The following is a 27,685-nucleotide window of genomic DNA, read 5'->3' on the forward strand; positions in this document are numbered from 1 at the left end:
TAATGGGATGAAGAGTGAACCTGAAAAGAAGGTGGAATCAATAGCTCTGAACTATTTCTCGGCTTCGACCATTGGCTGGTTGGTCAGAGTCAAATCGATGTTGCTGTCAGAAGAGATGAGGTTGTTTTTAGCCGTTAGCAGGTGACGCCGCCCACTCTCTGCTGGTCACTGCAGATTGGGATAAATGTTTAATGAGCCTATATGTTTTAGTCTTCACAGCAGCGCTCAACGGAAAATATAGTTTATACACAGAGTTTATAAAGTGATGCTGTTTAGAAAGTGATGCTGTTTTCAGTTAAAAACCTGTTCATAAGTCATGATGGTGACTCAACTTACAATGCTTTCAGTGAGGTCACTACTTCCTGTTCCAATGATTTGCTGGTGAACTCATGAGTGTTCTTTTGTTTTTTAATCGATCCACGGACAAGACGCGAAAGTAACTTTTCAATTGCGGGCCACACTTGATCAGCTTTTAATTTAGTGTCATTTTTTTCATCGTATCTCCGGTTTGTTTCAGTATCATCATGTTTTTTGGAACACCTAATCTCACAATTTGTGAGTCCCAAATCGCACCCACTCTGCACATACCTTTTAATATTTTGAGTGTGTCACGATGAGCAGTGTGCGAAAATTAAGTGCACAATAAGCACTCAAATGGCCAGAAATTTGAGTGTGGATCAATTGACACTTTCTGCCCTAAAGGCCGCCATCTTAGTAACGCTAAACAGAAGCTACGTCACTGATGACGCGTCTTCGAAGCAGAGACCGACTTAAATGTCTTGAAAAAACACACATTTTAGCACAAAACAACACAAACAACAAAATGAAATAACTTTGTAACTTGTTTCAATTGGCGAAAGGTGCTGTCAATTGTTGGCGATAGGGTTCCAACGGCCAGCAATCAGCGTTAAAAAGTAGTAGAAGAAGAAGCTGTCGTGTCATTTCCAGTAAGTGTGTAGAGGCCGTGTATTATTTGAGACAGTACAACCCTTTCAAAACTTGCGTACTGCGCATCTTTTGACAGTGCAGAGAGAAACAACAAATTTAACTGTTAACGTGGCCGTACTTGAACAAGAAACAAGAACTTTCTCATCCTTAGAAATCAGTGCCTTGGTTCATTCAGTCATTTGGCAGATTTGCTAATTTTAAGAGAAACATCTAATGACATAAAGACAAAAAATGATCTTGGCAAACACTCAAAATTCAAAGTAGATTTGGTGTTTAATAATGCAAGGAAACATTAAGGAACACTTAAAGTTGTTTAACTATGTCTCACAGTGACATCCAACTTCTCTGATGTCGTCATCCTTCTCTTGGACGTCTATCGAATTGAGAATCTCTTCTCTTTATAAATGCTTCCATGTAATGGTTTTGATTCATCCAACTTATCTTTACTGGAAAGGAACTGCTGTTGTTCACTGGCATTGCTCAGAAAAGAAATGTGATCTTTATCGGTCGTTGTTGTGGCATGAGATGATCTGAGTGCACTGATGTGTTTTCTTTAATGCACACTTCTGACTCAAACATTCTCAAGTTCTTTATTGTGCTGAGCAGCTTCTCTTGATATCAACAAATGGACGAAGGGAAAAGCTGCTCCATCCACAGCTGAAATGTTGAGTGTTGTTACAAAGTGTCATGAGATTTCGCAGGATTAAACAGTGTCGATATCTCTGGTTTGAGTAAAAATATGTGTGCAGTCCCTTCAGACTGTGATTTATCCACACATGTATTTGTGAACAATGGGGGGGTAGTGATCCACATCTGATAAAAACTCATGAAGAAGCATTAAAAGTCAACATTAAAAGATGCCTTAGGTAAAGAGTAAGAGATAAATAGCAATTAAGTGACAAATGATTATTGTTTAAGAAGTAATTTGTATCACACACTTGGACTTAACACATTAGTGTTTAGGAACAAAGCATTTTTTTTAACCAGGTTGTTTTTTTTATTCTTTGAATGTGTTTTTTTGTCTGTCTAGGTGTGTAGTTAACATCTGGTCTTTCTTTACCCTGCCTCTAGTGGACACTTAATGGAATGGAACTTTCCACTTCCTACTTCACTCCCTTTTTAAAACTAGATGTTGGTCCTTGTTACCCCATTTATATGCTTGACATTAACACATTTTTATTACATCATTATATCTGTAGGTGGCCGGTTTGAATTTGCACAGATGCAAAATATTTCAAATACATTTTTGTGTTTAAGCACTTATAAAACCCAATACAAAACACTAATCACTTTCAGTTCTTCCTATTAACACTATAAGTCCCAGCATTTTGCTATTCTACCTAGAATACCCACAAGGCAGCTGATTGGCTGGAAACCCCCTGTGGACACTCATTTTGTTATGTAAATGATGCTATCATTGTCTCACCACAGGAGGGAACATGCTTAGAGAGTGGGCCCAGACAGCCTATGGGGGAGTCGGGGTGGTGGCTGTTCACGTCTAACCTGGCAAGGTAAATCAGGAGGGTGGGGGGGAGTCACGGGCCAGTGCAGGCTGGAACACAGCGTGTAAAAAAAATGATAAAGAAAGGTCAGCTACAAAATTGAAATAAAAAAAAACAGTGGGAGTCCGAGTCTCAATCTGATGAACCAATTGTGTTGTATGGAAACTAAGGTGAGGAGGGGAAGAAATAAGGAGAAAGTGGTTTAAGGAATTATAGTAAGGAATTATAGAAAAAGTGGTCAAGGTAGTGTTGGGACATGAACCTAAATAAGGTTGGGGTTAGGGTTAGGTAAATCAGGGGGAAGAAAGGCACAGGCCAGTGCAGCCTGAGTAAAAAAAAATAAAGAAAGGTCCGTCACAAAATTGAAATAGGAAAACAATACAGGTAAATATTTAAGAAAATAAAATAATAATGAGTGCATATTATTGGAAAAGAAAACTTAGGGTTCAGGCTGGACTTAAACCAGGGATGTAGGGATGCGAGTCTGAGACTCAATCTGGTACAATCTAGACCCTTTCTACTAAAAAAAAATAATTAACTAATTAACCACCTTATCTATTTTCCCATCCCAAACTTACCCTTATTTTAACCACGTTTTCTATGATTACTTACTATAATAAAACACAAGAGCTGCACTAAGAAACAAACAGTAACCAAATTGACTAAAATCACTGTGTATTGCACCTTACTTCAATATCAGGGAACATAATGTATCATTGCAGTTTTCCATAGTTTTCTGTGGTCAAAAATCCCCCAAAAATATCATGTTGGCCTGTGAACCCAATGCTGTGTCTCAAGTCTATTTATGGTCATATTTTATTATTTGTTTCAATTCATTCATTATTTGTTTTCCTGAAGACTGAAACACATCTCCACTCTTTGTGACACGAGTCAGACTCTGATTAAGTAGCAGCAAGAAAAACAATTCTAAGAAGTGCACAATTAAACTTTAATTTCAGAGTTCAAAATATATTGGTTTTGAATTTATGAATGTTCCGTCTCTCCTGAGGGTGACAGTGATAGATTCTACTTAGAGCGTGTTTATAATTCATGTCGTGGCAGACGTCATTTAGCCAAACCCGTCCAAGGTATTGGCTTTGTCTGGAATGTGACCCTGAGTGTGTTCATCAGTCTCCCCTGAGTGGGCCTTAGTGACAAATCCAAATGTTTGCAATCACGTCAACACGGGGCGACGAAGTCAAGGCTGTTAGACAATCGAGACACATTAGCATTAGAGCATGTACGTTATGATCCGGCAAAAGTACGGAGCCTGCTATTTAAAGTGACCCTTCTTCAACAGGACGAGTCAAATTTAGCTCGACCACAGACGTGCTCGGACCTCACTTTATCATCTTGATAACTTAATCCCATCTTAGTGTCGTAACACAGGAGACAGAGATGGAGGGACTGAAGTTAGAGGTTGGACGTGTACGACTGCGTATTATTAAGTTTATAGAAGTCGGAATGTAGCAGAGCAGAAGGGAAACTAACTTTTTCCGGATAACAGGAGGGCGAAGGATTTCTGGAATAACATGATGGATGGAAACCTGTGGTTATTATTCACGGGCTGGCTGAGGTTTTTTTTTTTTCAAATGTTCAGATGGAATGTGAAACGAGTCAGGGGTGAAGTGGACCGGCTTCAAAAAGGTTGCAAGAGGAGAACAGCCTTCAGATAGTGTGATGCCAACACAGTGTTCTCTCTCACCAGCGTCTCTGGAAGTGAAGTAAATACTGAGTTAAATCAACTTCAGCAACAGTGGAATCATCTCGATATTGTCCCTGGACTGTCTCATCTTTTCCATTAATTCTCTTTACACAGACTTGGTGGCTGGAGCCGATCCCAGCTACCCCGGCAACAACGGCCAATTTAGAGTCATCAATTAACCTCCATCATTTTGGACTCCATGAGCTAAACAGTGAAAACCCACTGCAACATTTGATGGAAGTTTGATCTGGCTCAAGCTGGGTTGGAACGTTCTTGCTTTCCATCTTACATTACACTGATTAAATGTATCAATTATATTTGGTCAGATTCAGTTAGTAAAAAAAAAGCCTAAAAAGGATGATAAAATAAATCAAGATACCTCTGAAGCCAAAGGTGGTCAGTGTGTGTCCAAGGGAACTGAAGTTGCTTTAATGTTTCCATCGATTCACTGATGCAAAGAAATAAATCGTAAATGTCAGCATGTAATTTAGAAGCAAGAAAGGCATCAATGGAAGGAAGGAGTTGAAGGATGTGAAAGAGAGATGAGCGAGATGGAAGGTGAAAGAGGGGGGTTAATGTGTCCTTCATGGGGTGAGGCTGGACAGAAATGGCTCAGTGTGGAGCTAAATTGACTCCATTATGGGAGCAGCACACCGGAAAGCATCAATGACATCACCCGTCCATCCCACACCAGCAGTTACAAGTCTCAGAGGTAACACTGGAAGCTGCTCGTGTCCGCCTGTGAAAAGAAGAAGTGGTTTGGGTATGTTAGCCGGTGTCTTACATGGACGTCAATGTTTTGAGTTCTGTATTTTTCCTGACATTATCTTTGGAAAATTAATTTTAGGCTTGAAGACTGTATGTTACAATCCATCTAAATACATTTGACATCTCATCGTTTGTTCTAAAGACCAGCTTTAGTTTCTTTTATGACGTAGGAATTATGGATTTAATCATTAGAGTCTGTTTCTTCCTGCAATATTAGATAAAACCTCCGTTGAATAAAGGTGAATTCTTCATCGAAGTACTCATCTTTCTTATGTTTATTATCAATTGCCACAACATTTAAGCAACCTCATGCTAAATTTAATTAATATTTATAAATGATCTTGTCGTTTTAATAGACTGTGACTAGTCGACTATTCAAATAGTCAGTACTTGCAGCCCTATTATGGAGGATAAATGACAATCATACAATACACTAATGACATTTTTTCTTACTCCTCACACTAACCATCATTTCTGTTGCAAGAGAGGAAACACAAAATCATAAATAACATCAGGGTTTTTCACAAAAGTATAGTTTTCCATGTCCAACCTGGGTCAGATCAGTGATCGCTGCACAAATTTAAAGTGAGTTAGTTAAGTCTTTGCTGTCTTGATAATTGTCAAGTTTTTTTAATATATAAAAAATACTTGACAGAGGTCATTTTCAATAATGTTTGTATGCAAATAGTGCTTGTTTTTGATTGGCTCCTGTGGTTCCTGTCTTATCCTGCCACCGATCTTGTTCATCCTCACCTGCACCAATCCCGGATCATGTCACCTGCCTCACACCTGATATAAATGAGTTGCTAATGGTCGCTGGTATTCAGCGTGAGCGGTCGACGTCCTTTGTATCCTCCCGAGCTTTATTCTGCCTGTCCGTGAGTTAACTTTGGTCATTTTGTTCATAGGTTTTTTTATTGTTAACCTCTAGCCTTTTCCTATTATTGCACTTTTTGTATTTTGTATGTGCCGTTTTTTTTTTAATTTTGAGAATAGCATCCTTCTCCCAGGGTTGTTTCTTATTTGTTTGATCCGACTATGTATTTATCTTCCTTCTTAAACAATAAAACAACGTCATCTGGTTATTTATGTTATTTCCTTTTACCCTAACAAGCTGGAGTCAGAACTGACTTCTATTGCATGTTGTCACCTCTTAGTTTTCTGTACGAAATTAGGGTCTTGATCCTAATGTTGACCCTTAACAGAGTTGGTGCTGGAATATACCTAAGTTACGGGCAATAGAAAACCACTCCGAAGTAAATCATTCCAAGGAGGGTGAACTGACATAGAGTACCCATGATTCACTCCAAGAATGGCCTCAACTTTGTTCTGGATCAGGCTATTCGCTTGTGGGTCACGCTAGCTTTCACAGAGTCCAGAGTTATCCTTTACTCTCTAAATACCTTAACAAACACCTGATATAGAGCTGGTGACGTGGGTTGTTGTGAAAGTTGTGTGTAATACTTAGAAAACAGATGGAGCCATCAACACCTCAAGTAAAAAGTTGGTGACCAAGTACTATTAGAATTCGGTGCTTGATCCTGCCTACTAGTCAGGATCAGCTGCAACTCAACGGAATCCACACAAGTGCTGTTTCAGTGTCGGATTGCTTGTAGCGAGCTTAAGAGAAGGTCAGGGAACGTCACATGCTCTTTATCCATCTTCTTTTGTATGCTTTAAAAAAACAACTCATTACGGTCTAATGAAGTGGCTAAAGACTGTTGTAGTTCTTGGATATCTCAAATGGTCTTCATTCTTTATACTTTCAAGTGCTTCTCTGTGTTCCTTACGTGACTCAAGTGGACCTCCTCTATGTCCAGGCCTTCACACTGTTATTAATAGAGGCAGGAAGGACCAGAGAATAGAACGTAACAAAAGCGCGGTTAGACGCTTTCCCAGAGGAAGAAATAATTCCAAGAACGAATACAATTATCACTCTCGCCTTGTGATGCAGCTGCTTGATTTTTAGAGACAGAAGATGTTAAATATGCTGATTTCGACCAAAACTAGGCAACGTGACCGGCATGTAAACAGACTCCGAGCTCTGATTTTTGAAGCGAGCCGTGGCTTTTGTTTGGATCCACGTTGAGGAAAAGGAACGACAAGCCAGCGAAACACGGCAGAAAGCAGCTGATCAGAGAAGGTTCGAGGAGTAATTAAGTGTCTGTGGTGAACTTAATTAAACAAAACACTTGGTAGATCAGCCAGTCAGACTCAGAGCCTCGGATCATTTGTCCCATTTACGTAAACCTCAACTGTTGTTTCACTGTGATCAATGGTACATTCCTTGGGTAAGTGTTGCCTTCCTGCAACATACAGCCTAATAGACTCGGATCCCATTAAGCACTAAGTTGGAACATCTTTCACTGGATTTCCTCTCTCAACGCAGCAGCTCAGTGTAACAATCATCAGCTCATGTGGTGAAAGAACGGCAGCTAAAGTACACCTGTGTGCGATAAACGGAACTAAATGGAAATCCATGACACTTTCACGGAACTTGTTCCAATCTTAAACCCTTAAATAAACCCTAAACAGAATGGAAAAATATGACAAAGGTCGCTTTATTTCTATGCATCAAGTGTTGTGTAGGTATTCTTGCAGCCAAACTCAGCTTCTATAAACATCAAATGTTGTTCAGCATAAAGATCACAGCCCATTATGACCCATCCATTACTGAATCCACTGGTGATGTGCAGATTAAAACATAAAAAATGAACCATAATTCTACAAAATCTGCCTTAGTAGCTAATGCTAATAAACATTAAACTGTGACCAGAACCAAAGAACAATCAACAATGTCTTTACTGGCCTTTATCTAAGCCAATTTAAAAACATGATTGACTACTTGTTTAGTTTCTGAATGAGTTGCTAGTATTTGGATGAAGCTAAAGAGCCAAAACAGTGTCTCAAAAGGTAAGTAAGTAAGTAAAGGTTATAATGTTACTACACTTTGTTCTACTGTTAAGTGTCTTGTTTCTGTCACTGCTCTCCTTTCTTACTCTGACATTATTCCGGTGGTCCTGAAGAGCAACAGTGAGGCTCTTTGTATTTGAGACATCTTCCTTTCAGCACGGAAATGTCAGTAGTAAAGCGGACACGATTTGTTGAATACTCATTAGCTCTACAATGGAGGACATGCTTGTCACTTCACTCATCCTCCGTTATCACCGCCGTTTGGATCTCCTGGCTCCTCCAAGTGGAGTAATTACCAAACCAAGACCCGAGACGCGACACTGAAGCACAATATTTGGTGAGGCCAGGAATCTGTTATCGTAGCTCATTAATTAGACACGTCTTCCATCAGCGTGTGATGACGGCGCTGACTCAGCAAAAGAGAGCGATTTATACTTCTGCGAGTGGCTCCTTGGTTAACGTTCGCCTGGTCCCCCTCCAGAAAATACAAACAAAAGCAGCGGAAAAATCTAGGTTGTAATAGAGTAAGTGTGTGTTTGCCGATAAATCTATGCGACACTTTACAGACATGGATAAATAGACGACTTAATGAATTAAAAATTAATTAATGATTATAGTTATTTTCAAACATGCTTTTTGTAATTAATAAATTGCATTTTATTTTTAAAAACAGGCCAGACGTCCACTACATTAAGCCCTTGATTCTGGGCTAAATTAAAAATGATATTTAATTTATGTCATATTGATTATTATTGTCTAAATGGTGATTTTCTCTGAAGAAACATTAGCCTGTGATTCATCAAGACTCGGTCAAGTTTATTTAATAAATAGCTAGCAGAAGTGAGTCAACCATCATGTTGCAGAGAACCCCAGAGCTCCTGCTGATTCAGCAATATATATATATATATATTATACTGTATATGATCAAATACCACCAATTAAGTATGGCTACTCTCGCTTCCCTTCATTTGCTAATGGCGCCACGGCGCTGATGGTAAGTGCCTCAGTTTCACGACAGGGATACTTTCTATCACCACAATTAAAGCGTTGAATTCAGGTTCACAGGTCTTTGTTGCGGCAGAAGGTGAAACGAAAGTCACGTGACGCGGTAAAAGCGGTTCATGGGAAGCGTGACACTGGCTTGAGGGATGATCTGTCCTCTCCGTCGTCTCCACAGTGTTACATTGGTAGTACTTGTGCTGTGACAGAAGAACACGTGGCCTAATGAGAAAAAGGAGGGAAGATCAATCTTAGATGGTTGAGGACAATAGATGACAAGAGAGACACTTGGATTCAGTTTGGCTTGAAGGAAATGGCCTTTTTTTTTCTAGGTGCACAACAAGCAGACTGGGACATTTTTCAGCCCCCTCCCAGAAAAGACCACAGATAACAGAACCGTGGGATGGACCAACTGTTTGCTCTGCAGTCTCATTTGAATCAGTTGAACATTAATGCTTGTTGAGAGGAAATTAGTTCTTGCATACATTACTATAATGAAGTGGAATCAGTGGAGATTTAAGTTTCAACAAATGCAAATCCTTTCTTTCTGTTTGCCTCGACAAGAAAACACAATCAAAGAAAAATGATTTTGCATATTCTCAATGAACACTTTCCTGGAACCAAAGGTAACGCTGACTTCCAACTAAGCAGTTTTTCCTTCTTTGCCTGCTTGATCAGTGCTTGACTGTATTGATCTTCTTGAGAAGTTCGATAATTTACAATCAATTAAAAGAATGTTGAATCTTCCTCTCCAAGATGCAGTAAGTCCCTCATCATGACCATGTTTTGATTCATTTATAAAGTTCTCCCCAGTCTGAAATTGAGGTTAGATATTATAGATATGTATTTTTTTTATTTTGATCATGTTGCAAATTGGATTTTTGGGACTATCTTTTGTCATGACCGCTCCTTGTAACAGCATGACTACATGCACACAACCACACATACTCTCTATGGATGGATGGATAGATTTTAATTTTTAACTTTATTGATCCCTCTGGTGGTCTCCTTCGGGAAATTGGATTTCCAGTTCACAGCAAACAATATAAAGTTACCGAAAGTTTCATAAAAACAAGAACAAAGCGCAAACAAAGTAGAAAGACCATGGATCAAAGGAAATAACGCAAAGAAGAGGATACAAAGATTGACATAGAACCCATCATCCTTCAACTCTGCTCCTGCCCCCAAATTCAGAATGATTATCTCCCATATCATGAGGAATGAATGAGTCCCTGAGTCTATTGCTGTTGCATCTGGGGAAGAGCATTCGTTCACTCCATCTGCTTCTCCCTCAAAATATTTTTTGTTCGTCTAAAACTTCCGTCAAGGGTTGACAAGGCAAATGAGCTTCTCCGCCCTCACCTACTGTATCTTGTGCTTCTTCTAGTTATGCCTAGAATTACGTCCTCGTTCATCCCATCTATAATCCTCAAATATTGTCTCCATCTTGTTTCCTCCGTCCTCTACTCATCCCTGTCTGACCTCCCCAGCTTCATTTAAAATATTTGTACAGACAGACAATATTTGTGAATACAGGTCTCATCCCTGCCAGTAGTCTTTACTATTCACCGCTCCATCCCGGCTGCACTCTCTTCTTCACCTCTCCCCTTCATCTGCGTCCATTACCTCCTACGTCTTCAGCCTCCCTGTCATATAAATACATAGTACTGTTCACTGTACAACCTTTAAATCCAACAAAATAAACATATCCACTTGAATCTTTCATGTATTTTCAGTTGTGACCTGTGGAATCCTCACATCTCCACCATCAAACTCACCTCAGTGGCCTTTAGTAGCTCGATAAAGCACTTAGACTCCCTTTCATCCTGACCCTACCCCGCATCATAGCAAGTAGACACCGCCGTTGAAACATTTCCATACATCAAAAAGTACTTGGCTACAATAGGAAAAGAGACATTTTTGTGCAGTGAATATGAAGCGCGACCAGGAAGAGTCACACAAGGGAGTCAGGTTGGGAAGGTACTGAGAGATTCAGAAAGTTTAAATATAGACGGCAATGTTATGACAGGATAGACGGCTGAGTCACTCAGCTCTGTCTGCATGATCAGATATTGTTATTCGTGTGGAGCCGGCTGCCACAGGCCACGTGCGAAAAGCAGAATGACTGCAAAGAAAAGCAAACGACAAGTTAATGGATGTCTGTGGGAGTCCGAGGAAACACTACGAGAAATGCCACGCAGACGTGTGACATTTGCAGCATCACTATTATACTCTCTCTCTCTCTCTCTCTGGCTTTGCATGTTGCGAAGAGACGGGAGGAAAAGATTATTATTTCAGTCTGACAAAGAGAGCCTTTGCTTTGATGGTGTTGGCCAATGGAAAAAGCAATTTATCTTAGATTAGTCAACTGTCTCCTGCTTACTTCTAAGAACACAATAAGTCTAATGACGTGACCAGCAGCTCTACATTCTTTTATACACACTGCAGACCCCAGCGGCCTGTTTATGTAACGTAAATGCCCTAATTTCCTTTAATGTTCTCCTTCATCTTTATGTACGACACGGCATCGTAATGTGGGCCCGACCTCATTAAACCTGATCATATCCTGACGTTTCATCTGTAACCCACAGGAAGTGCAGAAGTTGTGAGGCATGTGTGAAGCTGCAGTCTCGCTTTCTCGTCCAATTCCAAGAGCAATCTGTCTGCTGTTTCTGTGTCCCCCCCCCCACCCCCTGTGTCTCTCCCCTAACATAACACCACCCAAGACTCCCGATAACCCGCTAATATTCATCCCGCGCAGATAACGCTGCTGATACTTTTATGAGATTCTTTTAACAGATTGTTTTTTGTGGTGAAGCAAACACCCACTTATGGCGGCCTGGAGCTGTAAATGATAGAATGACTCCAGCAGGCACTTTATTTCTGCCCTCACTGAATGAAGGAATAAATTGAATGTTATATTTTCACTATGCTTCTCTATGCTTGGCCGAAAATGGTAAAGTAGCAATTAAAATGATAAAAAATATATTACATTTATTAAATATCTTCTTCTCACTGATTACCTTTTTAAAAAACTTTTTTGGGAAGAACCAGCGCAGTTTCATTGTCAGTGTCACACTTGGTTTTACTTGGGTCAGTCTGTCAAACTGAGCCTGAGAAACCTGGGTGTTGTATTGGACAAAGACATGTCTCTAGTTCAACACTGCAGAAAACTGACCAGAAACTGTTTCGTACAACTGAGAAAAATCTCTAAATTTAGAAAAATGTTTCAAGACATAATCTGGAGTTTGTAATCCATGCGTTTGTGTCAGTCAATACAAAACTCTGCAGCAAGAATTCTGACTCGCTCTAGTAGAAGAACTCACATTTCCCTGAAACCCTTCACTGGCTGCCAGTTTCTTTCAGGATCAAGTTTAAAATTCTGGTTCTTACTTTCAGATCTATTCATGGTCAGGCTCCTCCTTACATCACTGATCTTATCCAGATGTAACAAACTGCATTCAAAATAATAGATTATAGTCACAGTAAGCTGCATGTGCCGTCAAAGGCTTCTCTAATAATTAGTGAAGAACAATGTAAACGATGTCCTGGCCACAGGTATGTGCTCGTCAGCTGACATTTTGTCAAATATAAATATTGTTTTCTTTGGGTTTTGATTCATTCTAGGCAGTGACAACACATTTATGAGGAGTTTCAGATCCACATGATTAATTTCTTTATACATAAGAATGACGGAAAATGTTATTGCATTTTTATGTCCTGTAAATTATCCTTTCGATTCCTTCTGGGCCGCTCCCAAAATATCTATCACCAGGTGGAAACAGGTTGTACAGTATGTTAGTTTGTTTTTCAACCTCCAGCGACGACGTACAAACATAGTTCAATCAATGTCAGATGTATGCTGAAAGTCTTTTGGCGGAGCTTGTTTCGAGGTTTCGTAACTTGTAACGCACTCGTCTGATCCTTTCACAACGACCGGTTGTGACCGAGGGTGCAGCAAACCCTCTCAGAGGACGCCAGAAGCTGGCACTAATTTGATATCAGCTAATTGAGGATGGATGACGGAGGCATGAAGTGTGAAGGAAACGCTATCCCACATTTTCTCTTCTCGTGCTTCATCTGTCACAGAAGCGTTGCCATACAGCTCCTCTGATTAATGAATGCAACATACCTCGGATTCGTCTTTCACCACCTGCCAGGTCCTTCTTCTCAGCATTTTCAGGCACATTGGACTAAAGACAATCAGGGAGCGGAACTACCAGATGTATATAAGAATGGAAGGGCGGAGACTAATGGCATAGTACCAACATTTACATGGATCAGTGTTCCCAATTTTCTCTGATGAGCACATTTGAAAATCCTACAACTTGGCCGTTTTGCCACACTGACCATCTGTCAACGAAGTGTTGGACCTCCTAATGACCTGGAAACTAGAGGGGATGAGAGGACGGTTGACCGTAATTAGTCACCCTTTGAAGATTAGAATGACCCCTGCCTCGACCTCATTTGAGGGGAGTTGATTGTGTGTCGCAGCGGCTCACCTGACTGACTGGCTTTAGCGGACGCAGTGCTTTAGAAAACATGAATGGACTGACTCTTAATGGAGTCCAACAAAATTGTTATTTCTCTCGTTCTCGAGGGGAAATCCAAAGTTAATATTATTTTATTCATTGTGCTTATCAATTTACACTTTTCTTTAAAAACATTTTTTTTTTATTGATTTTCAGGCATTGATACAGACATTTTTAAGAAAAAAGTAAAATACAAAGAAAGATGTTACCCTCCACCCCTGTAAGAAAACATCCACAAGGTCATGGAAATCCAGCCCCCCACCCAAACCTCCCCCTCTTCACTTTCAGGGCTTGAATAAATGGAATATAAAAATGGTAAAACATTCTTATAATGTATACATACACATAAAACAAATTAACAATAAATTTATAAATATAAAATAATTTATTGATAAGACATTTTTACCAACAAAAATATTCCAAACAAGTGACGGTTAAAAAACTTATAGGTCACCTTATACTATAGTTGTTTTTCTTAATTTTTGAGTTGAAACTTTTCTCCCTATCTTATTAAAGCGGGCGCAATCCATGGTCAAGCCCCCTACAGTAAATCCATGCAGTGCTCAACAGCTGAGATAAACTGTTTTTAACTAAATTTAGATTACAAATTCAAACTCATTCATCTTTTTTAATGTGTCACCTTTATACGAAAGTTTTTTATTTTTATTTGAAACTTATATCTTTATCTGATAAAAGCAGGCACAACAGAGGGTTCAGCCCGCTGCAGTAAATCACCCTCTAAATTAGGTTTAGACGCCACAAATAACATAAATATTTTGCATACGCACTGCAACTTTTTCCCACATCTTTGTAGATACAGTAAATCTCTTGAATGAGCTGTTTAACATGCTGATCGTCCACACATAATTTAATTTAGAACTAATATTCTTCACACACTAATAGTAGTGAACGTGGTGGCACATGTACTGTAGCGACAATCCCTGTTTAATAATGTAATTTTCTGTCTTGTTGATGTTTTTTCCACTGCTTGTGCATAAGTTATTTGTCCTTATATCCTCTGTATTTGCATAGCTTGGTCTCGTCGTGAGGCTGAACGTGTCCCATCACTTTGCCCCGGGAAATATTGACTATATTAGCAACCGAGCATTCGCTCCACCCATAACCTGATAACCATCAGCTGCATCAGCCACCAGTCTCACCTCATTAACAATTCCATTAGGAATGACGTTGGCCATAAAGATTGGAGCGAGACCAAGTATGGATGTGTGCATGTGGGGTCTGTAGAAGAGAGGGGTGTAGGGGTGGGCAGGGGCCCGGCTATTTCCCGTGGTTGACTACATTTGTGAAGCATTGTTATATTGTTTTTGTGTATCTCGTGGTGTTGCAGCAGAGTCGACTCACGGACCTGCAGATGTGATGCAGCATGGAGGTATGTGGGGAGAGAGATGAGAGTTTATTGTTCCTGCATGATGAAGGCTACTCCAGAAAACCACCAAATGAATTGAAGCATTGAATCTGGGGGGTAACCCAAGGAGTGGAGAAGTGAGGGATGGTTACAGAAGCTTATTGTAGACGTGCTTGTCTGAGACATACGTCTGCAATCGATTTGGCTTTTGGACGGCAGAACTTTTGATCCATAATTTAATATCTGTTTGTTTATTCCATCTTTAAGGAAGAATAGTTAAAGTGGTAGAGCTGATGCTAACCTAGCATGTTGGTAACCATGGATACAGTTCTAACAAAGCTTCTAATTACTACTCCAGCCAAGAATAGAATTCAGGTTCCTTCAGGGGAAAAAAACCTTGTGTTGTAATGGACGATACAATGTTGAACGTGACTCACAGTATATGAATGACAATTAACCGTCAACACCTGGTTTCTAAATAGTGAAGCCTACATATAGAAACAATAAGTGGCAGTTTGATTGGCTGCCTGCAGTAACGACAGATATCGCATACACACCAAGCCAGAAAAATATACTTTTATGACACAAACTGTACGGAGAATGAAATGGACACTGTTTCATCACCAAAAGATAACTGAGCCGCCAGATCTCCACCTCTTGACCATATTCTGGATAAGCTGAGATGGCTGCCACCTTCAAAAAGGTTTCAAAACTGTGGCTCAATAACTGACATCTGACATTTTATACACATATAACAATTCACTCATGTTTAAAGTAGGCTTGTCTCGATCCTAAAATCTTCAAATTGATACCGAATTATTCTATACATGGAACCATTTTCAATACCACGAGGATTTAAAAAAATAAATATTTGTATTTCCAAGAAAAATGCAAAAGTTTTTGTTGTCAATGCTTTTTTGAGTTGCAATACTTTTGACAACAATATTATTAAGCCATACTGTTTAAGTTGTTGGTCAATCAATATTTGTGTTTACCAGAATCCCAAATCATGTATTTTGATCCCTAAAGACCACATTTAGAAAATGATTAGAAAGCTTTAAATACTACTATTTTAAAGATTTGTTTTCTTCTTCCTTCCTTCTATTCTTGCTACATCAATATCCCTGTTTTAGGACGTTGATCCACGATGTCTACACTCGCTAATGAGTCCCTTCTGAAGATAAAGCTCATAATAGTTAATCAATGACATTTCTGTTGCTGTTTAATATGGTGAAGTCCACATTAAGTGACTTTGAGGGTCAAGACTTGTCGCCCTGAACAGATGTTGCTGGGATAGTTGTGGGATGCGAGCGCTGCTAGCTGTGCGTCAAACGGAATGTGATGTTCTGCAGTCGACCCGGAGGTACACGGCTGGTGCCAGAACAGTGTGTTTCCTGAGCCGATGATGAAGTTTTGTTCTGTACCTGCTGCAAGAGCGGGCGAAGAGGCTCTAAGTGCGTCACGTATTTTCGGTCGACTGCTGCCAACTTGGGAGCACAGAACAATGACAGTGATTAAAAGGCTCTCTGACGCCCTCTATGTAGCAGCAAACGGAGATTTACCTCGCGAGGCATCAGCGTTAGCTGAGCACAAATCCAAACAAAGTCACCCCCTGGATTTAGTGAGTCAGCGAGAAACACGTTACAGACTCATTCACAGAAATGAGTTGTTTAATTACATGGAAGGGAATCCAGGGTGTTCCCCCGCCAGACGTATTGAATCCTTGTTTACGTGTGATGTCGACCGAGCCACAGCATCAGAGACGACTCGCAACCTCTGTGAGTCACGACTTTACATTCACCATTTGAGTCGGGTTCCCTCCCCTGAAGTGTACAGTGTGTACTGGTGTGGGTTCAGAGAGTGTGTACTGTACCAAGTGTGTGGATAACAGTGGCCGAATCAAGGAGAGAAGACTGAGCTTGCTGGTGTGCACACACTCACAGATTTGGGTGTGAGCTTGTTCTAAATAAAGAATTAATCATTCGCACTCAGGGGTCGACACTGATGCACAGATCACAAGTGGCCCCTGAAGTGTGTAATTATATTGGTTTAAGGTTTTTAACATTCATTAAAAGCCCCTTTCTTGTCCACCGGTCCACCGAAAACTGTTGGTCCGGACCACAGATAAGACCATTTTAAGATGAGCAGCACATCTAAACCCCAACACTTGCAGCAGAACCTTAGCAATAAGACATGATGTCACAGTGAGCTCAGCACATCGGAGTCCCTGCTTGGGTGAGGAGATGCCTCCTAATAAAACATCTCTTATTACAGCATTATGACCTGTCAACTACTACCAGCTGGAATTGAACCTGTGACCTTTAGTACAAATTACCACTTTTCCTTCCCCGAACAACAGGTGGATCATGCTATGAAAGAATCTTTTGAAAATCCTCCAGGACAAGACATTTAGGTTTAAATGATGTGGAACACAAAAGGAAGTAATCACTGCATATTTTCCTTTTTGCTGAAAAAATCATCTCCACCACCCAGTAATACACGTAGGATATTTGAGACTCATTTTTGTTTAAATACATCCACATCCACGTCTATGCTTTTTCTTTCACTTCCTGTTTTCTTTTAATGATCCTTCCATTTCTTATATAACATTTCACTGTATGTCTAAACAAAATTCAGAATTTAAAATATGTTCTTCTAATCACATTACAGTTAATAATCCCTATTCATGAAAAATTGCCTGTGTGGAAAATGTGGCATATACATTTCTTTATTGTCATTTAAAGAAACTGTGTCTTTGCAATAGCAATTACAGGTAAAAATCAGCGTTACGGTTTGGTGTGTATAATCCCGAGATGGAAATAAACCTTATCAGAAATCAAAGCTTAACTTAAAAAATAAAAATAGACAAAGTATACAAGTTGTGCTTATTGAGAAGACAAAGTTTGTCTTCTTGGTAAATAAAAAAGACTGAAAATTGTAGATTGATATATACAATGACCATTCATTTCCAATCGCTACAAGGTGGTGGTAAGGATAAATTGAATATTAATCTTTAAAAAAAAATAGATTATAATTTATACGATTGCAGTCCAATAAACGACAACATTAAATGTAGCCTGAAAACAAACTTTTCCAAAAGTGCTTGAATACTTCAACATGTTTTACACTAGGGCTGAAAACTTTTGTCTCTTAAAAAGTGTATACAGCTGAATTTGAATCATCTCTCCTTGAGAGTTTATTTATCTTGAAGTTATTTTATCTTGTTTATCTTCCTCCCGATGCACACTGTCCTCGGGCCAGCAGAATGTATTTGGGGTGGTACTGCACACACAACATACACAGCATTTGGACCAAACAACTACATTTGCATCCCAAATCGCAAGTGCAAGCATTTTTTGGGGGGTTGAATAACAAGAATAAGAAAACCAACACTCCTAAACGAATGTACTCGGCGGTGGCAGGGGATCTGTGTTACATTTTCAGCTTTGATTAAGGCTATTTGTGGCGTGTGTGCAGGAATAAGGTAATGAAGATATTTCTGGGTGCCAGTAAACACAGAGCCTAATTTTCTGTTCCCTCAGAACTTTTGCACGGCTCTAATCTGATGTCTCATAAGGGATTACCCCCCCCCCTATAAAAATCTGACTATATTATCCAGAGCAGGCACGTCACGCCGCAGATTAAGGTTTGGCCTGTATGGTATAATCGTATAGTCTGCTAAACCCAATTAAATTAAGGAAGAATGGAAACCCCGGGTGTATTCTAATTGCTATTGAGTCAGTGGCTTGTTGGCAAAGTCTCAAGGATGTTTTCTTGTGTTTTTCGGGAAAATTACCCGACCACACTGTAAGCATGGATCGTACAGGAAGTTTTGAGTGCAATGAGAAATGCCCGCATGGATTGAATTACGCTGCCATTACTGGCCACTTAACAGGAGACGCAGCACTCACACATTGGATTCAGGCTTTCAAAGCCCTGGTTAGGGACTCTGTCTCTCCCATTTCTGAGACCCCTAGAGGTTGAAGAAGGAAACGTTTAAAACCAGGAATTGAGATATACTTATTGTAAAACACATTTTCCCATAATCACTTTCTATGGGAAAAAAAAACCTTCTAAAGTCTGTTGGGGATTGTATTCCGTATGGCAGCAACATAGGCTGAGATAACATCACTCCATCCAGGAGGAGAATGAAGGTTAACTGACGGAGGTGATCAGTGTTGCCCACTGATAAGAGGTAACCATGGTAACGACATGTCGCAAACACAATTGTTGCTGCTTCAAGGTGAGAAACGTGGACTAAAGTACACACAACGGAAGGCAGGTGTCGTTAGAGCAGAGAGGTACACAACTGTGTCGTCAGCCAACAGGTGATTCAAGTGGTGGTGGTTTTATCAGATACATTTAGAAAAAGGAGAAATCATTTATAAATAGGTTTAAAACCACGTAATGTAATCTTAAATTAAATGACATTACAGTAGATTTAGATCAGACCTGGGAAAAGTCAGAGGGGCCTTATACAGACCCCAACCCCTCACAAGACCATAGAACTAATCATTTGATCGTGTCGAAATTAAAACTGACACTATTCATTTTTTTTACTTTCTATTAGTACATACAAGTTGGTTCAAGTAATACTTAATTTGTCTTTTTTTTTTACTTTGAATGATTTGTTTCAGGAATTTTCCCCTTAAATAATCACGACAAATTTGGAAAATAAAAGCTTATTGTTAAAATGATTACACTTGGAGGTATTGCTTTTTTATGTTGTTACTTAAATATACTTTTTCTTTATATTTAATTAGGATATTTAACTGCCCAGCCTTAATTGAGATGATCAAACCACGAGAGGTTATTATTTTGCAGTTATGAGTGATGTTGCATCAAACTTAAGGATTTTACAATGTATGAAATGCTATTATATAATGCTCAGTTTCATACTAATAAGCGTTAAAGAACACGATCATTACAGGAAGTCCAGCCATCTCATTCAAGTTAAACCCCATTGTCGTTGAACTTCCTGTCTTCTTCTGCCCGTTTCCTCATCCAGGACATCTGGAAACTAAGTTGTCATCAGATTGCTGCTGAGTCAGTGGGGTTTTCTGTGGGTGTGTAGAAAGTCCCAACTCCTCAAATAATCCATTTGTTTGTTCATATCCCAGTGCATTAAAGATTGATGGCTGTACTTTACTTATTTTTGTACGCCGCTTTCTTGGCAGAAGCCGAGGGCCCGATCAGTTCTCCCAAAAGAGGAATATCATCTGGCAAACTTGGACGTGAACAGTAGTAACATTATATTATGATGGATCTCCGATACAGACGGACGGGGAAACACCACAATCTTGTTTGTGCGAGATAATTCCTATCAAGGGCAAAACAACGTCGTCCTCTGTCGCTCTTTTTCGTGCGTTTGTTGCCGTTTGCTCGCTCATAAAAGTAAACAGCATTTTCATTCCTGGTGAAGTGAACCTGCTTCGCTCATCATGTATTCATTAATGAGCTGCATCATGGCGCTCTAGCCGCGCACTTGTTAGCAACTGAGCGCGATATCATCTGTTTCGAGTGGGCCAACGCCGATGACCTCTCGCTCGCTGCGCAGATGGCGGTTTGCTCGGCGCCTGCTGCACAACATTGTTGTGTTGGTCGAGGGTCGGTGGGGAGACACTTGTGTTGTATCAGTTATATAAGTGCTGGGTTTTGGAGAATGAATATTTGATTGGGGCCTGAAATGCAGAGTGAGCATTCAGATGAGGAGGCGGTCAGTAGGCGGAGAGCAGCGAGCCGCATCGCATTTTTTTTTTTCCCAGGATGGCAGCGAGCCAAGACCGAGGAGAGCTTTTACTGTACCCACTCTTCAACTCTCTGCTCTACTCTCCAACAATTTATTCTACTTCTTTCTTCCTCTCCTCTCCAGCTAAAGCTTACATTTACTTTAACATCTCATCCCTCTTGATTCAATTTCCGTTGGTGGTGTCTGTCTGCTGCTCCGTCGGTTTGGTTCACGCTTCAGATTCAAGGAACTCTTCCATGATTTCCAGGATATAAGGTTTAGGTTTCCATGCTCAGCTTGAGAGTATCCCGTGTCACGTATAAAGAGGAGCCAGACACGTATATCAGACGCACAAAAATACAACCTGGATTCCTTCGAAAGTGTTGAAACTACTTCAGAGACTAGGTCAGTATTTTGCCTTAACCTTAAGAAACTTAAACCCCATGTTGACATCTTTCCTTATCCAAATCAAAATCTTATTATGGACTGTCTAGAGCAGACCCTGCTCTTACTGGAAGTCTAAAAAGAATGGGATCCGAGTCTCGTAATGCTTGAATCCTAATATGAGCATGAAGTATTTCTGTTTTTAGTCGTACAATGCATTTATTCTCATTCTTTAGCTCCCTCTTCACCTCATAACACTAGAACGACAGCTCTTCAAGGATTATAGAATTACTAGCTGAAGTACCCGGCATTTCCGGATGATTTACATTTTAAAAAAATCCAAAAAATATTTTTAATGACAAATGCAAGGGCCATGAGATTTTAAATAATTTCTTGCCCCTTTAACATGCTTGCCAGGGCTCAAAGGGTTGCTAGGATAATGTTTTTGGCCGATTCTGTAAAATGACGTGGAAACTGCTAAAACAAAGCCAGAAATGTTGGACAAGTTGTGACCTTTAAAAGGCTGTAACTTGCTTATTGTTTGAGGAAGAAGTAAATGAGCCGATTCATGGCATTGTAGCACAATAATAAGGAGTAGTTACCTCACAAATGTGTTTAGTTTCTTTGGCCTTTGTAGACAATTAAGTAAGTTGACTCATGTGCCCTTTATAAATAGATTAACATTTTAAGATCTTAACTTAATTAAGTTAGTTAAGCCTAATCTATGTGTCATGATAATAACATGTAGTCAAGGTTTAAAGCCCTTTAAATGTATTTTCGATTAATCTTTCACCCAAATGTATGGATTTTAATTGGATGACAAAATAAGTTGGCGGTCTGAATTTGACATCTTGATAGAATAAAAACGACCAATACTGGGAGGCTGTTACATCCTGAGTGAGAGACTTGTTAACGACTATTTAAAAGAGGATAGGCTACAAAAACACATTCAATCTGGTTGAATGTGGGCAAAGTAGTAAGCACTACCAACTAAACAACAGAAGGTTGTATGTTTTGAGTGGGTTTACTTCAGGTACTCCGGTTTCCAAAACCATAAATAGGTGAGAAAGAGAAAATTAATGATGAATGAATGAACACAAGATATCACCTTGATCACGTATGTATTTGTAAACAATTGTAAAGTAAAAAGTGCCTTCAGGTCTTTTGTGGCCATGAATTAGCTCGCGGTGCTAATTCAAAGCACGTGCACGGGAAATAAGTAAACCCTATGAGCCGGGACAGTTCTGCTGTTGTCCCGGAGCCGCCATCAGAAAGTCAAAGCGATCAAATAGTTGCGAGGCCAACTTTGTTAAATTACAACGGGTGAGTCGACACAGAGGAGCTTTCTCCTATAATTGTCTTCTGATACCTTCTAAATCTGTCCCAACCCGCGAGCCGAGCCACGCACAGAATGGCAATGAGTGGGATAGTAAATATCTTCTTACCTTCTTGTGATGAAGTGATTTGCACTTCCAATCACCTCAGTGGATGTTGCAACAATTCACGGGCTGATGTGCCGCGGCATCATCTTCTTAATGTGCCGGAGCTGTGAGCACCGTGTAACTGCTAATGTCCTGTTTGTATTGCTTCACCTGCAGTTCACTCACTCACTCGCGACAACTTTTGGAGATGATTTCAGAAACATCTTGCGACTCAAATGAAGTCACAAGAGACTGAAGACTGTTAATACATTTTCACTCGCTTGACTTTTTACCCGCCACCTTGGAAAACAATTGGGACACATTGGCAACGAGTCGTTGTTTCTCCATAATACTTCATTCTCTCTTCATTTTTTTTTTAGAGGTTATTCTTTGTGCTTCTAGCTTTTTTCGACACACCTCTCCGTCCGTTGTGTCCGCACTTTTCCCCCCGGAGAGAGGTCGTGGAGAGTTTGGTGCATTAGACTAATGCCTCCCTAATTGTCCCTTCTAGGTGAGTGAGGGAATGACGGCAGAGGTTCGGGTCGGAACTTTGATGTCACTTCTAATACAAAGGCTAATGATAGAACAGGCGTCCAAGCAGGGACAAGGTGGAGACGGTGAAGTTGCCGGTTCACATCCGCAACACGGAAGAAGGTTTTATGGAAAGTTACTCTTCAAAGCATGAAGATACACTAGATAACACCAGGAATAATGTACGTGTGACCTGTTCCGTGAGCTCATTTCAACTTCGGTGAAGTTCTTCTATTCTTTCCTGTAGTCTTTTTACACACCCAACATGTCCACTTTTTTCTGTTTTCATCACCTCATTTGTTTTTAGATTATGTCCTCTTAATATTCCATAGAACTGAACCATAGAAACCTGTCAAGACGGCAAAGGCAGAATCATGAATGGGTTCTAATTTCTTTATTGACATACTTAAGTTCAAGGAAATACACTTTATTGATGGATTTGTTGAACTGTTTGTAGTATAATTTAATATATCAAAATGTTTTTGTTGTATTAACTTGTTGTTGTTATATATTTATTACTATATTATTAGACGGTAAGTTATTTCACCAAAGCCATATTCAACTGCAAGATTTTATTTTCAACAGTTTATCTTATTTATCAATATATCTTATCTTGCTTTAGATTGTTATTATATATTTTTCATAATACAATTAATTTAATTTATGTTTCTTTAATCTAAAACCAATATTCACTTTGAGTAGGTATGTTTGTGTGTGTGTCTTTGTTTGTGTAGGTGTGCTGTGCGTGTTGAGTGAACTACAGCTGAATGCTTGTCCAATTTCATCCTCCAGGAATCTACGATATTTGCTTTCTGATCTCATAATCAGGAGATGATTGATCCTCTCCCCGACTGTTGTTAACTTTATTCGGAGGAGCTCATTATGCAAATCTAAATAACAGCTTCTTCATTAAATTGAACTGAGCGTGAGAGGAAAGACTCATTAACTGTAACTGCAAAGATTTCTTGTGAAAAATTCATCTCCCACCTTTTCCTCAAAACCAAAAAAAAAGTTATTCTTGGATGCGCTAGCTCCAGGCAACACGGTTGCTACGGGTACATGCTTGTTTGCGCTTCATTTTTTTTCTTCTTTTACTCCAGTGTTAAGTCCGACGCTAGATATCCGTTCGTTGTTGACGAGAATTGAATTGTTCCTGAGGAGTTGATGGTTAAGTATGTTGCTTATAAAAGATTTTTCTTTTGTCGTCTTATTTCAAAACCAACATTTTCTTTGCACGTCGAGAAAGGAATAAGAGGATGACTTTGAGCCTGCGGTGGGCAGATGTTTGTGGAAAGCTCGCTCATATAAACATTTGCAATACCTTAAGCTTCTTATAGACTTATATGCACTAGCTGTGATTGACCTGCATGGCATTAATTTACTCCCATTCCCTTCCCTATTAGACCGCAAGAAACCAGGCAAACATGCATCGTACTAAATATTGAGCGAGCGTTGATTATAAATCCAATTGATGTGTACAGATATGGATGTATTAATGGGTCGATTCGTCTCCGGGTCTGTCCTGTGGGCACATTAGGTGGCCGTTCATCATCATGACAGATCTAATATGAAACCCATTAAAGATCAGTAATGTCCAATAGAATCTTTTAATAGGAGCAGATCACAGGAGTGAGACGTGAGCTACGTGAGCAACAATATGCATTGAAATTGCGGCAGGAGTGTTGATGAGTTCAGCACACCGTCTAAAGAGAGGCTTTTCAATTCAAGCACTGAACTCTGGGTCACGAATAAAGGCCACTTGAATAGGTTTTTCCTCGACTAGTGTATTGTGTTTCTCAGAGATAAGGAGAAGAGATTGTCGAGACACTGAAAAAGATAATTATAGAGTTTGATACTTGACCCCCTATTTGGTTATTTCTACATCAATATACTAAGACTGCTTTTATGTAGTTTACTTTCAAGAGCGGTGATCTGAGATGATAGGTGTGATGAGTCTTCTGGATCAAGACCAGGTCTCTCTTGTAGCCCGCGGGCTGTTTGCATCCTGTGGGTTTAAATTATGCGGGTGCTCCATTTGATAGTATTTATCAGCCGAGGCCGATAAATACAATGGACTCCGTCTTTATACAATGTCACATTGTTGAGGAATTAAAAGTTTCCCATCAGAGTTTATCTTTTTATAGCTTTGATTTATTAAAAAAGTTACAAGTTTACTGTCAAACCACACAGAAATCCACAGAACAACAAGTATGTATTGTTTGGTTGGTCTGTGAAAGGTGAAAGCACTTACTTACAAAGACAGGAAAGAAATTTTAAAAAAAAGATCAAAGACCCCCCAGCCCGCGGACCAGCCTCAACAATAATTTACTTTTTATGCCCCCCTCATATGCCCGGTAACCCCTGACCAAATCACTCTTTTGTTCATGTTGTTTTTTATATGACTTGGTTATCATTGGTGCATTTAGGGGCCTCCATCGCAGGCATCTTCATCACAGGCGTTTTTTTGGAAGGCAAATTGTGTTAATCTGTCTCTTCTGTTATTCTGTGTGGATCAGTCATTAAAACGGTTTTATATTTTGAATTTACAAGCGCAACTTTTATCAGTCATTTACTTTTATAACTAATTTCTTGCCTGAACAATCCTATTAACTTTGGCAACGCTGGGCAGATAAAATAGAAACATTCTATTTCAGCTCACTCCCTTTTCTTGTGAATAAACTGATGGATTTGCATTATTATTATGTTCCTGGCAGCAAAAATAAAGTTGGTCCACTTTTGGAGGTCACAGTGTTGCCCCCAATTTATACCAACCAGTATATTTTTATTATTTAAAGATTAAGAGTGAAGTGATTATAAAAGTCAAACATGTAACTGCAAAATAAAAACAATAACATCCCTGACATTGAAGACGACAGTATTGATTTAAGAATAGATCCTGGTCAGTGGTGTGTCAGGATTAAGGTGCAGACACTCTGAAAGATGCTGCGTTTAACAAGGCCCGCTGCACATTCATGTTTCCTGTAATTGAATCTGGTTAAGTTACTGAGGTTCCTTTCGTGTTCGATCTGTAACGTATCTGGGAAATTCAACTCAAAACAGGATGTGTCGTGAATCTGATACTGCGTCTCTCATCACGTTTCAAACTATCGTTTTTTTTTTCGATGTGGATTGTGATCGGCGCGGCTCACTCCCGTCCTCTAAAACTCTGACCGTTGTGTGAATGGACTGTTGCAGACTTCTGTCCACGTCTCTCACGAATACTTGACTGGCCACACATCGGAGAAGAGTTCTGAGTACGACAACTCCCACGAGTGATCTGCTCAGGTGTTGTCGTCGACAAGGTTATAGGTGTCATGAACAACCCTGTTGGTCAGATGTACCAAGTGTTTGTGTGTGTGTGTGTCTCTGCTGCAAAGGTAAGCACAACAGATTGAATTTCCTCAGCTTTACTTCATCTACACATGGATTTAGCTCAAGCAACTGCTAAGCTGGAATTCTTAGCTCTGCGTGTAGTTGTGTGAATGTGTTTGTGTGTCATTCAGCTTCTATAGTTGCATCTGTTCAACTGTTCTACTGTTCGTTTACATTCAGAGTTTTAGCAGCTTTCCTCTTGTCCTGTGGAATATTTTCTTCTTTTTGTTTTAGGGGAAACAGCTGGTTGTAAAAGTTAAAAAAATGTATTGGCACTATTTCCCACAAAATAAATGTCAGTTCGCCAGAGTCAATAAAAATCTGAATGTTGTAATCTTCATGGGGATAATTTTATTAAATGTTGTTAAAATTGTTCAACTAGAATAAATTAAAACGTTTTATGGCCTTTTCTTTGTTATTGTTAGATTTCTGTTGCTGGCTGCTGTTTTTGTTCACCTGCAACAATAAACATGAACCACACAAGCAAACCATTCCCTGCAGGATCCTATCTAGAAAAAGCCGGATCCTGCAGAATGGATAGATCAACAGGAGTCCGTTTCACGCCCACTGCAAGGGAAAAAAAAGGAAATGCTGCTTTCAGTTTTATTTCCTCGGACTTCAAAGTGACATTTCGAAGCAGAATTTGTTTCCTGCAGAAACAGCCAACAATCGTCTCTCCGTTTCTCACTCTGCATGTGACAAACGTTTTGCCGAAAAGGTTTATGCAGCATTTTATTTAAATCAAGCTGCACCGTGTCTCCGTTCTGTTTATGTTGCTGTTTTTTTCTTCAGATTTACGACCTCACTTATCGCTTTTGATTTAAACTGAAGACGTTAAACGCCAAATAGTAGAGAGACAGCCTCACAGAGCTCCTGGTGTTCACAACAGTTGTCGTTTATGTGCTGTGTGTGAGTTAAATGATCATCCAGATATATGCAGGTAATAAACTTTATGTCTCTTGGAACTTACAGTGATGCTCCACAAATCATTTTCCAAATGATGCTCTTGTGATTCAAACGTGTAACATTCAGGACGGTGATGAGATTGAACCTGACCACCCTCGTGTTTGAAATCAAAAAGCTTGTTCCATCGGTTTTGATTTCCTCTCCAAATACATGTCGCTGAAATCTGAGCGATTCTGGCATGCTATCAGAACCGCATCATCAGCATGTCGCTGAAGTGCCTCTCTGTCTAGGACCACACCCTGAAATGTTACCCAGGAAATGTGTGGCCGGTCGACTGCTTGACCCAAATCACGCCATCAGTCACAGTGTGGCCCAGAAGAAAAAGTACAAGCAGCAAATGGAATAATGTTCAAAGATTTTTTTGACCGTTTTAAAAAACAAATTTGATATAAACCTGAGAACTTGAGCTGCTGAACCGTTTCTCTGCTTTTTGTTGGTGAGCAACGATATACGACTCTCTCAGGTCTATCTATCTTTCTTTTAATGAATGAAATGTCGGTCCTGGAGAAACTGTTCTTGTGGTGGGTAGTTTAAGTCCTGAGGGTTTTGT

At 39.7% G+C, this 27,685-nt stretch overlaps 1 protein-coding gene across 1 annotated transcript in view; it reads left to right on the forward strand.

Moving 5' to 3' along the window:
* The window catches only part of kcnb2b (potassium voltage-gated channel subfamily B member 2b), an 85,267-nt gene that overhangs the window by 20,102 nt on the left and 37,480 nt on the right, over positions 1-27,685 (forward strand). The gene's annotated exons all lie outside the window — the stretch shown is intronic.

Source organism: Callionymus lyra, chromosome 4, assembly GCF_982586985.1.
Source record: "Callionymus lyra chromosome 4, fCalLyr1.hap1.1, whole genome shotgun sequence".
Lineage (NCBI taxonomy): Eukaryota > Metazoa > Chordata > Actinopteri > Syngnathiformes > Callionymidae > Callionymus > Callionymus lyra.